The sequence below is a fragment of the Crocodylus siamensis genome, chromosome 7, assembly GCF_052110815.1.
Source record: "Crocodylus siamensis isolate JL-2025a chromosome 7, ASM5211081v1, whole genome shotgun sequence".
Lineage (NCBI taxonomy): Eukaryota > Metazoa > Chordata > Crocodylia > Crocodylidae > Crocodylus > Crocodylus siamensis.
In genome coordinates, this window is record NC_143401.1 from 73,021,904 (window position 1) to 73,032,248 (window position 10,345).

The following is a 10,345-nucleotide window of genomic DNA, read 5'->3' on the forward strand; positions in this document are numbered from 1 at the left end:
ATGTGGGAGGCTGCCCATTTTATACCCCGATGCCTATGGCATTGTACACAACTCTGTACCTCCCCTTATACCATGTCCCATGCCTTGCAGATGACATCCAAAATCTACTATCACTCTCCCAGCCCCTTACTCGGCTGCCCTCCACCTCTGGCCCAGCTTGGCCTCAAGTATTCTCAGATGTGCCTGGGCTGCACACCCTCTCATTGGGGCCTTAACTCTGGCTACTATGGGCAGTTCATGTGCACTCCTCCAGGTCACCTAAGGCCCTACTCTACATGGCTACCGGCTCCTGCTACTCCAATCAGCCCCTGTGCAGTCCTTCAGACCCCCTTAAGGCTCTAGTCTGCCCGTCTGTGGGCTCCCATGCCACCCCCTCACTGGGGCCACTATTCTGCCCCCTCACTGGGCCTCCCAGGACTTATGCCCCTTGGGTCTCAGGCATCTGTCAGTATGCCTGGACCCCTAACTTGGTCTATAGTCCATTCAGGCCTCAGGTGTCTGTTGACATGCCTGGACCATGCCTCAGGACCCACTCAATGGGCTTGGGCCCTGTGCTTTTCTGTTGGAGTGTGCTCTCCTAGATTTTCCCCTCCATGGGGTACCCACAAGGCAGCAGGCACTGAGGCTTTCTGGCATACTTGCCCTTCACTGGGGAAGCACAGGTGTGGCATTTCCTAGAAGCTGCCCTGCCACAAGCAGCCCTACCACACCATCCAACCCCAGCAGGGTATAGTTTCAGGTCATTCCCCAGAACCAAAAACCTCCTCCATCCCCATACTTTCTACTCTTGACCTCTAAGTGTTCTCAGAGCAGCAGCTCCAGCCAGGTGACATTGTCTTTCTGGCTCCCTGGAACAGCTGCCAGGTCTACTGCTCAGGGCCTGCTCTTATTCTCTACCAGTCAGGCCCTCCACCAATCAGGTGGCCTCCTGATGGCTATGTGACCCTCTTGATTGGCACTGCAGTCACCTGCAGGCTTCTCTGCTGTCTGCTCAGGCCCTTAAAGTGGCAGGCATCAAAGGTCCTTGCCACAGTCTTCCCCAAGTGGCCTCAAATGCCTGTTGAATAGGAGAGGTGAGAAACTGGAACCCTGATATCTTCATGAAAGCATCTTTTGAGTGGATGAGAAATAACTCAACATCACCAGGTATCAAGAACAATACCGTCCACTCTAGCTAAAGATACCATTAATCCTAGTCAAGGCAACAAACTACCATGGTTACCAAAATTAAATGAAGCTGACTGATACAATAATCAGCAAGGTCACTGTTTTTTTAAATTATTATCATTATTGCAAGAAGATCATCAGCTGAAACAAGAACAGTCTCAGTACTACTCTCAACACCGTGGCACAAGGAAATCTGAGATTTCTATTTGTGAACTGATCCTTTTGAAATGTGTGTACATGCAGACATGTGCCTACATGTAAGCAACCAAATAACAGTCTTTAATATTAGCTATAATAGCTATTGCTTTGCTTATCACACAAAGAAACTAGAACACTATTGACTTTCAGCTGACTTTTCTTCTTTTTTTATTATACGGAAAAGAATCAGATTATTTTCTGAAACCCTGCAATCAACTCCAAAAATTAAACATTTTTTCAACTTTCCCTCTTTACCAAGACTTCTTGATAGGAAGATAATTTACTCTCTCTGAATTTCTGTTTAATTTACATATCATTTATAAGCGCATATGTACTTTAGGTTTACTGCAGCATTAGCTAAAACAGTTTATATCAGAAACAATATTTAGAGATAAAATGTATTCCTGTAATACACTGGCCTCTCACAGAAAACCAGTGGTGCCCACATCTCAGAGAAAGAAGCTGCATAGCAGTAACACAGTCTCGGGGGAAATAAATCATTTTAAAAAATTGCATTCATTTCCAGAACTCATTCTGTGAATGGAAAACCATATTGTCAAAAGAAATGTTTTTTGTTTGAGTAAACCTAAGTGACTGTAATAAAGTTGACATCCTGTTTTCTCCATAATTTAATTGAAGTAACTCACCTGCTGCTGATAATTTCCAGTTCATAATCTGACTAGCCACAGACACAAAAAAATCCTGTTTTTGGCTGGTTTTTATTATTCACAAACATTGGCACAATCTGACAAACAACTTCCACAGTCCACCTCCTTTCCTTCAACATTTACTTGAAACTGTCTCTATGCACATCTCTTCTAACATAACTGGATGCATTAGCATTTAGCAGAGACTATGCATATTTAGAAGTAGTTGTGCTGCCATAACAGCAGCCCTGAAGAAGGGACTGGTCCCAGGGTTGGAAGCCATTTACAGAATATAGTTTGCTTGTCTTCTCCATTAGCTGAGCTCATTAATGAACCCTGTTCTCTGAAGTAGAGATAAATGTAGCTGTGCAGACTCTTTCTTGAAGCATGGAGCAGTAATGCATGTGAGCTATAAAGCAGAATCAATATGTCCCCTTATACTTCTGTGTAATGCAAAAGTTCCACAGCTGAGATGGAGCCATCTGAAATGCATACAATGTTCCATTGGTCCTATAAATCTAGAAACTGCACTACTGACACCTTATCTTTTAAGTGTTTATGCATGCACAGATGTATAGGCCCCCTCTACACATTACAGGTATCACATAATTAACTAGTTAAATTGCACAATTACCTTGAGACTAACTACATGTCCAAGAACTTAACACATGATCAAACACTCCTTCCACCTATAAAATTAGACCTTGAAGATGTAGATTAACTTTATAGCTGGTTGCCATTGAGCTTTACTTTGCACATATAGCAAGGTCTCCCCTGAGGCTGAGAACTCTGTCAGCTATGGGCCCCCAGCTGCAGGAGTCCACCTTGCCCAGCCAGGGCTGTGAGTCCTGGCAGCACCCCACAGCTGCTGCACAATTAACCAGTGTGCAATTTACCCAGTCCAACAGCTGTGGATGTTGTTTGTCCCCAGAGCAAGCTTCCCAGCAAACCCCTAGGGTGAGAGGATTGCTGCTGCAGTGCTCTCCTGGTCCTGAGCAAATGGGAAAACCACAGGGTGGGAGTATTGCAGTAAGAGCAATTCTCCTGTCCTAGGGGTACATGAAACCCCTGGGGGCAGAGGACTGCCACAGGGGCGATCCCCCTACCCCAGGGTTTCAGGAAACTGTGATCCTCCCACTCTGGGGGTTTCTAGCCATGGGAGTTTGCTTCTTGCCAGTGTAGGGAGAATCTGGGCTAACTATGCACTGGCAATAAAGCATGATGGGATCTCATGCACAATACATCAATGCATCAATAATAGCTGCATGTGTGAAGATCAAACGCAGATCTGGCCACAAGATAGATTATGCCTATTATGCTCTTTAAGGCAACAAACATAAGCATAGTTAGATCATCCTTTGGTTTATTGCTACCAGAGAATGGAAAGGGTTTCTAACATACCTCCAAAAGTATCATTAAAATAAGAAGAAATCAGAGGTGCCTGATTAGTGGGGTTCTATGGGGTAGATTAGGAGCTTTATGTTAGAAAATCTGACTAAGAAAGTGTAATTACAAATTAGTTCCATTCATTCCTATTTGGAAAAATGGTCTATTGATTAGAATGGCTTAAAAGGAAACATCCATCCCATCTTCTCATTACCTTCACTCATTATTCTCTGTAAATGTTAAATACACATTCATGCCCTGCAGGAGAGAGCATTTACATGTTGTTTTACTGGTTGCTTTGTATTGGAGTGATTCCTTTCTGTGAATATCACTTTTAAAGCTTCTTTGCAAATTAATATTTAAGCACCAAACCAAAAATGTTTTAATCATTAAAATTAAGTTCTAACCCCGAAAAGTATGAATGCTCTATCCAGTTGTGTAACTAGTTTTAAGGGTAGTCTCACTGGTCAGCCTTTTTTAAAAAACTCATTTTAGGAAAATACTACAGGAAAACATTCATACAATGTGAGAACGAGATTCTTGTCATAGCGGTAGGTAGGAAGCCAGTAGGAATAAATGGCCAATTAGTTTGGAAAGAGATTAATAGAAGAGAACCACAAGGATCAGTACTGAGAGTAGTGTTGTTCAATATATTTACTCATGATGACCCAGAGGGATGAATAGGAAGGTGTCAAAATTTGCTGAAAATACAAAATTATTTAGGTCATTCAAGAGTAGGAAGGAATACACAGCAAAAATTACCAAAAGGAGGTAAGTAGGCAACATGAAATTCTGTATAGTACAAGATAATGTACATTAGAAGACACAATTTGATGTACCCGACACACAGAAACCCTTTGCTGGCTGTGAAAAGAACAAGTCAGCAATGTGAACATCTGTTGAATATGCAGCCTACCAGGTAAATAAGATGTCCAATAGTAATAAGCAGAAGATAAGAAATAAGATAAAAAATGTCACAGTGACACAGAGAAATAAATAGTTTAATGAATATAAATACTGCACTTATCTCAAAGGAATACAGAAAAATAGAACTGGTCCAAAATGGCAAAGGGAAGAATTATGGTTTGTGCCACAGAAAATGGAAAGAAATATAATAAATTTAAAATGACTTAAATGGGTCAGCTGAATGTTTGATTTACACCCCACATAATACAAGATCAAACCATGAAGCAATAATACTAGAAGGCAACACCAGGAGCCTGTCTCTTTCTCCTTCCCTAATAAAGAAGCAAAATATTTCTAGAATCTTATTTATTTAAAGTAATAATTCTCAACCATGGTGCCGCTGGCTCTTTTTAAGGGTGCTACAGGGTGCCATGCAATATTAGCACTGTTAGGCGTGCAAACACCTACACGATTGACAAAATAAACCCAGAGATTTGAGTTTTCTGCAACTGAAGAACTACCCTAATATTTTTCCACAGCCATGAAGTGAGTAAAAGCTAAGAACTGGCATATTCCAAGAGATGCCTTGAGTCTAATGAGGGGTGCTTTGAATCCAACAAAGTTGAGGGCCACTAATTTAAAGGCACTGGGCCTCCATTGCCATGCGTTTTGTGCAGTCATTCAAAGAAAATGTTGACTATAAAGTGAAAATAAAATGATCCTGTCCTGACTTGTACACTCTGTTCTTTGCAAATGATTTCAACATGGTGCAGAGCAACAGATAAAACTGACAGGAGTAGTCATAAAACAGCCTAATGTAGCACCATTTCTAAATGTTACAGTAACTCTACATAGCCTCCCTGGCTCTAATTTCATTAACCCACGCAGCAAAAGCTAAAAGCACCTATTTGAGTTTCTGCTGTTGGTGACTTCCATGTTTTGTCAAGGGCAAATCTTTATCAAATAATTGATCTGAAAACCTCACTTTGAATATTCATTACATACTTCCTTTTCATGTCAGGAACACTACATTGTACGGCTCATTGGGCTGTCAATGACAGAATTGTTCCATTCAGTCTTGTATTGATGAAAAGACATTCCAAAATCTCGACTGAAGATAACAGGAGGGTCTGCTGCTAGTAAACTAAAATAACCGGGTATAGAAGCAAGCAAAATATTTCCATTTACAGATAGCCCACATGTCCAGTCCAAAATACTTGGGGCTTTCCTTTCCCTCTCCATCGCCATTTGTGTGTGCTTTGGCCATCAAACAAGTGACATTTTTGTTTTTTCCCCTGGTTGCTTCTCTCACAGAATCTATGCCTTGACAATGCACAATTATTTCTTTTAAAAATCAATGGAATTTATCAAGAAAATAGATGCAGACCTTGCAAGGCTATATCTTCTCAGGCATAATTTGGAAACCCCAACCTAAACTGTCAGGATGAGCCCTAATTTCTCCACTAGTATTGGTCAGAGACTTTGGGTGTTTATATATGTGCTCCAGGGAGGAGGGGGGAGGGGGACTTTAATTAGAGTGGCTCCAAGAGCCACTCTAATTAAAACACTGGGAACATCATGTCTATCAGTGTCCCTGTGCTGAAAAATGATAGTGGGTGCGCTTTAACTAAAGCTCATCGAATGATTAATCAAATCTGCTCTGATGCACTGTAATTACAGTGTGTCGGTGTAGCCTTGCTGCACGTGTATAGGCACCTTTAATTCTGAAATTATTAAACAGAAATGGAACACTTCCTTACAAGAAAATAATTCAAAATGTTAGGCTTATCTAGGGACCATACTTGGGTATTCGGTTACCTTTTATATCGGGACTATCACTGTTTGCTTCTTTTTCTCCAAATTGTTCTCTTCACTCAGCTTTTAACAGTGTATTCACCACATACTTCCCTGCATTCATGGGTACAGATAACTGGCACCTTCCAGCTCATAGCAATGTTGGTCTGCAGACCAGCTACTATGTAATATTCAACAACACATTCTGTAACAGGATTCTGCAATCTATCCACAGCATATAAAAAAGGCAATTCTGCCATGGTACTTACCTCTATAAATGTCTCATCATCACACACCAGTGCAAGAGTGAAGTTGTATAGAAGGTAACAGTACTAACATATTGCCAAAGCTTTTTTACCTATCAATCCGGTAAAATTATCCAACAGCAAACTCAAAAATCTTTAGAACTAATTCCTCATTCTATGTGAAGTATTTGTATCACAATAGGTCCCAGATGTTGCAGCTGAGATCAAGGCTCCATTGTGTTTGGCACTTTTTTGTTTGCACATAATAAGTCACCATTCCTGCCTTAAGGAGTTTAGACCAGAGTCTAAAATTTAGGACAGAATCCCCATTAAAAGAACACTTTAGAATGGGCTTAAAGTTAATTTGGGGTTGACATTCCATGGAGGCCAACCAAATTCTAGAATGTTATGTTGAATAGGGATGGTTTCAAACAGGCCCGAGTGTCATGCACGCTATGGGTGCTTTTCACTATTCTAGTACCATGATGTGGGCTATCACAGAGGTATGACAGAAAGCAAATATCCCCCCCCCACACACACACACTTTACACTGTTAACATGAATCCTTCAGCAGAGCCCAAGAACTGACCCCAAATAATTGGAATTCCAGTCTATCTCTCTTTTCCTTGCCATGCAGTAAATGCAGCTTTTTCCCTACAGCATTACTAGTTAATGAAGTCACCTTTGTACAGTTAGTGCATTCTCTGGCCACCTTTAAAGGCTGTATCTCAGAGCCCTGTCATATCTTTTTTTCATTCTTTAAATACTTAGAGAAATATATTTTTTTAAAACCTCATTTATTAAAAAAATAAAGATCTGTCTATGCAGAAGGTTCTAGCAGAAATGTTAATTTGAAATATTGCACAAATGCAGTTTTCCTTTGAAACTGTTAGCCTGCATACTGCTGAGCTTCTTAGAACACAGTGACCCTGTGCTCCCATTTACTATAAAGATAATATTCCCATTGACTTCAGTAGTATCATATCGCATATCATAACATCTATGTAGCACATACAGTGAACTAACTGCATGGACTTAACATTGTTATTACAACCTGAATAGTCTCACTTCCTGAGAGTTCAGACTGCAATTTCATATGATGCACACTAGACATTTTAAACCCACTAGCACCATCTTTTATTAAGGTTGCGCTGATGCTTCCATTGTAATACCTTGTTTCTAGTTGCTTATACTTTTGCCAAACTTTAATCATTCAGGGTGAAACTTTCCAAGCTCTGGTCATCCATTTCAGGCCACATTTTGTTTTGTTTTTTGAGAACTCCAGCTAAAATGAATCATCTGTTTCTGAAAATGAAGCTAAAGAAAATATGTTGCTATGACCAGCATAAAATATTTTGATGAGGCTTTCCTCAGAAAGGTCTAGAACTCCTAAGCTTTGGAGCTGGAAAACGAAACGTGCTTGGGGATAGCTTCTTTGTCAGATGTATGCCTTTTGCCACCTGTTTGAAAGCTCAGCTACAATTGGCATTGGAAACCCTTTAAAAAAATCACAGTAGATGCTCAGTAAACTTTCATTTTAGCAGTTAAAATGTCTAAAATGATATCCTTTTAGTGCTGACCAAACAGTGAATGCACTGTCCCTACAATGCATGCGCCTCACAGACCCTACAGAGGCCTTTGGAGAACAACAGAGCATGCTGCAGCCTCACAGTATTGACCATACTGCAAGATACCATCAACACAAGAGTACCAGAGCTCCAGCTATAAAAGCTCAACTGGACTGTCCATGCAAGGACACCTCTGGAGTAAGGACTGGAGACCAGAAGTGAAAGTAGGAAGCCTGTCTTGCCTTTGCTTTTAATGACAGACCTAGAAAGGGAAGGCTAGGACTACTGGATGAAGGAACTAAGACTAAGGCAGGGGTGAAAACTTGTATGCTGGAAGCAAGAATGGGACTGGGGCAAGGTGAGAAAAGACAAGGGACATTTGGCAGTGAATCAGGCAGAAGGGGATGAGAATGTCCTTAATCGAGCACATTTTCTGACAGGATATTCCTAGAACCCAGGATATTCCTGTTCATTGACTGCCAAGAGGCATTTGTGAAACTCACTGGTCAAACGTGCATCTCTCTCCTGTCTTGGATTAGTTGACATAAAGGACTACCACTAGCAGTTAGTGAGTTACCTAAAATAGCAAAGATCTCTGCAAAGGACATACAAGTTCTAGCCCTGCTGGTAAACAATGATAACACCATATGATGGAGTTTCTGGGTTCTCTTCAGATTTGTTTAATTTTTTTAATCTAGGAAAAAAGCCTAGTATGCATTATATCCAGTATTTATTAACTTTCAAGTACTTGACTTTTGAGCATAGGAATATTTTACCATATTTTTATGTGTAACATACAAATACAGTCAGAAGCATAAATGGTTACATTTTTCTTTTGAAAGTCTCACCATGCCAATTTCTTCTCTATACATTGTATGGAGCATAACTTTTGCATCACAAAAAATGTAAATTGCTTTCAAGAGATAAATGCCACACTTTAAGAGTGATCATTAGGTGTTCATATGAACATCCTTAACAACCATACTCTTTCCCAAGTGCTTTTAGTTTGCTCCTTCCAATCTTTGTACTCAGGTATTCCACTGAACAGATTTTGAATTCATTACCTAAATAGATCCAGAAACTGTTAACAATCCTGCTCTCTGGAGGTGGGTAAGCTGCTTCTTCTGAAAAATATTTCTGATTAGTTCCTCTAATTAAACAAACTGCCTACTTAGCAAATCCCCCTTTCTAGTTGCACCTCTCAGGTATTTTATCGTTAGAGATCCATCCTTTTCTGACAGAAGTCTGAAAGCTACAGACACAAATAAATAGCAATGTATAAGAGCAGTGCAGCATAAAATGGGCACATACAAAAACAGCATTCAGTGTGACCAAGATTGGGTACAGTAGCACATTTAACATTTGACATATTTCAGCTGTAAGACTACATCCTTCCTTTTATAAAGAGAGGGAGTCTAGGAATCAGATACCACAATCCAAATACCCCCCTTACATCTGCTGTAGGGAAGCTATGCATTCCAAAGCTCTGTAGAATATGAATATCAGTGTAAGGTTAAACAGACTGAATTAGTCTTTATATTATAATTTGATAACAGTTTTAAACAAGACATTGGTATGACAAAAATAAATGATACAATTAGAAAGAATCTGGAATGTACTTTCCTCACCTTTGCTTCAACTTAAGTACATAAGCATTTCCTGGCTTGTCAAAACTCCAGCTACTGCACTTCAGCTCCGAATGGTCTATGACTCAGCAAAGAGATCAGCTTTAATTTTTCAGATGGAACTTACCATACTGTTACCACATTAAGGGGAGGCTGTGTTTCCACAATCCACTTCTTAGCTGTTCCCCTGAGATATCTTCACTAAACCCTCCCCATCTACTTACATTATGAAAACTGAAAGCAGTTTCTTTCAGAAAATAAAAGGCAAACCTCTTTGGAAATCACATTGCCTAAGAAACAGCATTTTTTTTCTGTCCTGTATCTACACTCTAGTTAAAGGAAAAGGTAGAGCCTTAGTAAAAGCCTAGGAGTTATTCTGCTAAACGGGAGAGCAATTCTGGATCTGTGAACATTTTTGTAACACAGCTAAAGCCAAATGAAAACAGCTAAATCCAAGTCTAGAGTGACTCCTTTATAGACCGAGATCCATTTAGAATAAGGAAGGAGGGTGGGAAAGAATCAGGGAGCTGGTGAGCTCACCCTGGTCTGGCCCTAGCTCCAGCCTCACATATGTCAGGTATCAACACCCCGTAAGGAGGCAGAAGTCAGGTGGGGATTAACACAGCACAGCACACCCCAGTAATTGGGTTGGACTTTGGGAGTCACACAGGTGTTGCCAAAGTGAATCTGGACCAGCCAAACCTTCCACTACTGAAATACAATGAAGTCAGTCAGAAAGCAGAACGCCCCCGCTTCAAATTGTTTGGAAACTTTTTATTATTTTACATGTGTTGTCAGCACAACCAGCT

The 10,345-nt window shown here is 40.4% G+C and overlaps 1 protein-coding gene across 1 annotated transcript in view; it reads right to left on the reverse strand.

The window, feature by feature from the left end:
- Positions 1 to 9,605, reverse strand: part of JAKMIP3 (Janus kinase and microtubule interacting protein 3) — a 195,919-nt gene extending 186,314 nt beyond the window's left edge. Inside the window, exon 1 of the mRNA XM_090058773.1 lies at positions 9,540 to 9,605. The gene's annotated coding sequence lies outside the window, so the exon portion shown is untranslated. The remainder of the gene's footprint in view (positions 1 to 9,539) is intronic.
- Positions 9,606 to 10,345: the final 740 nt, after the last annotated feature.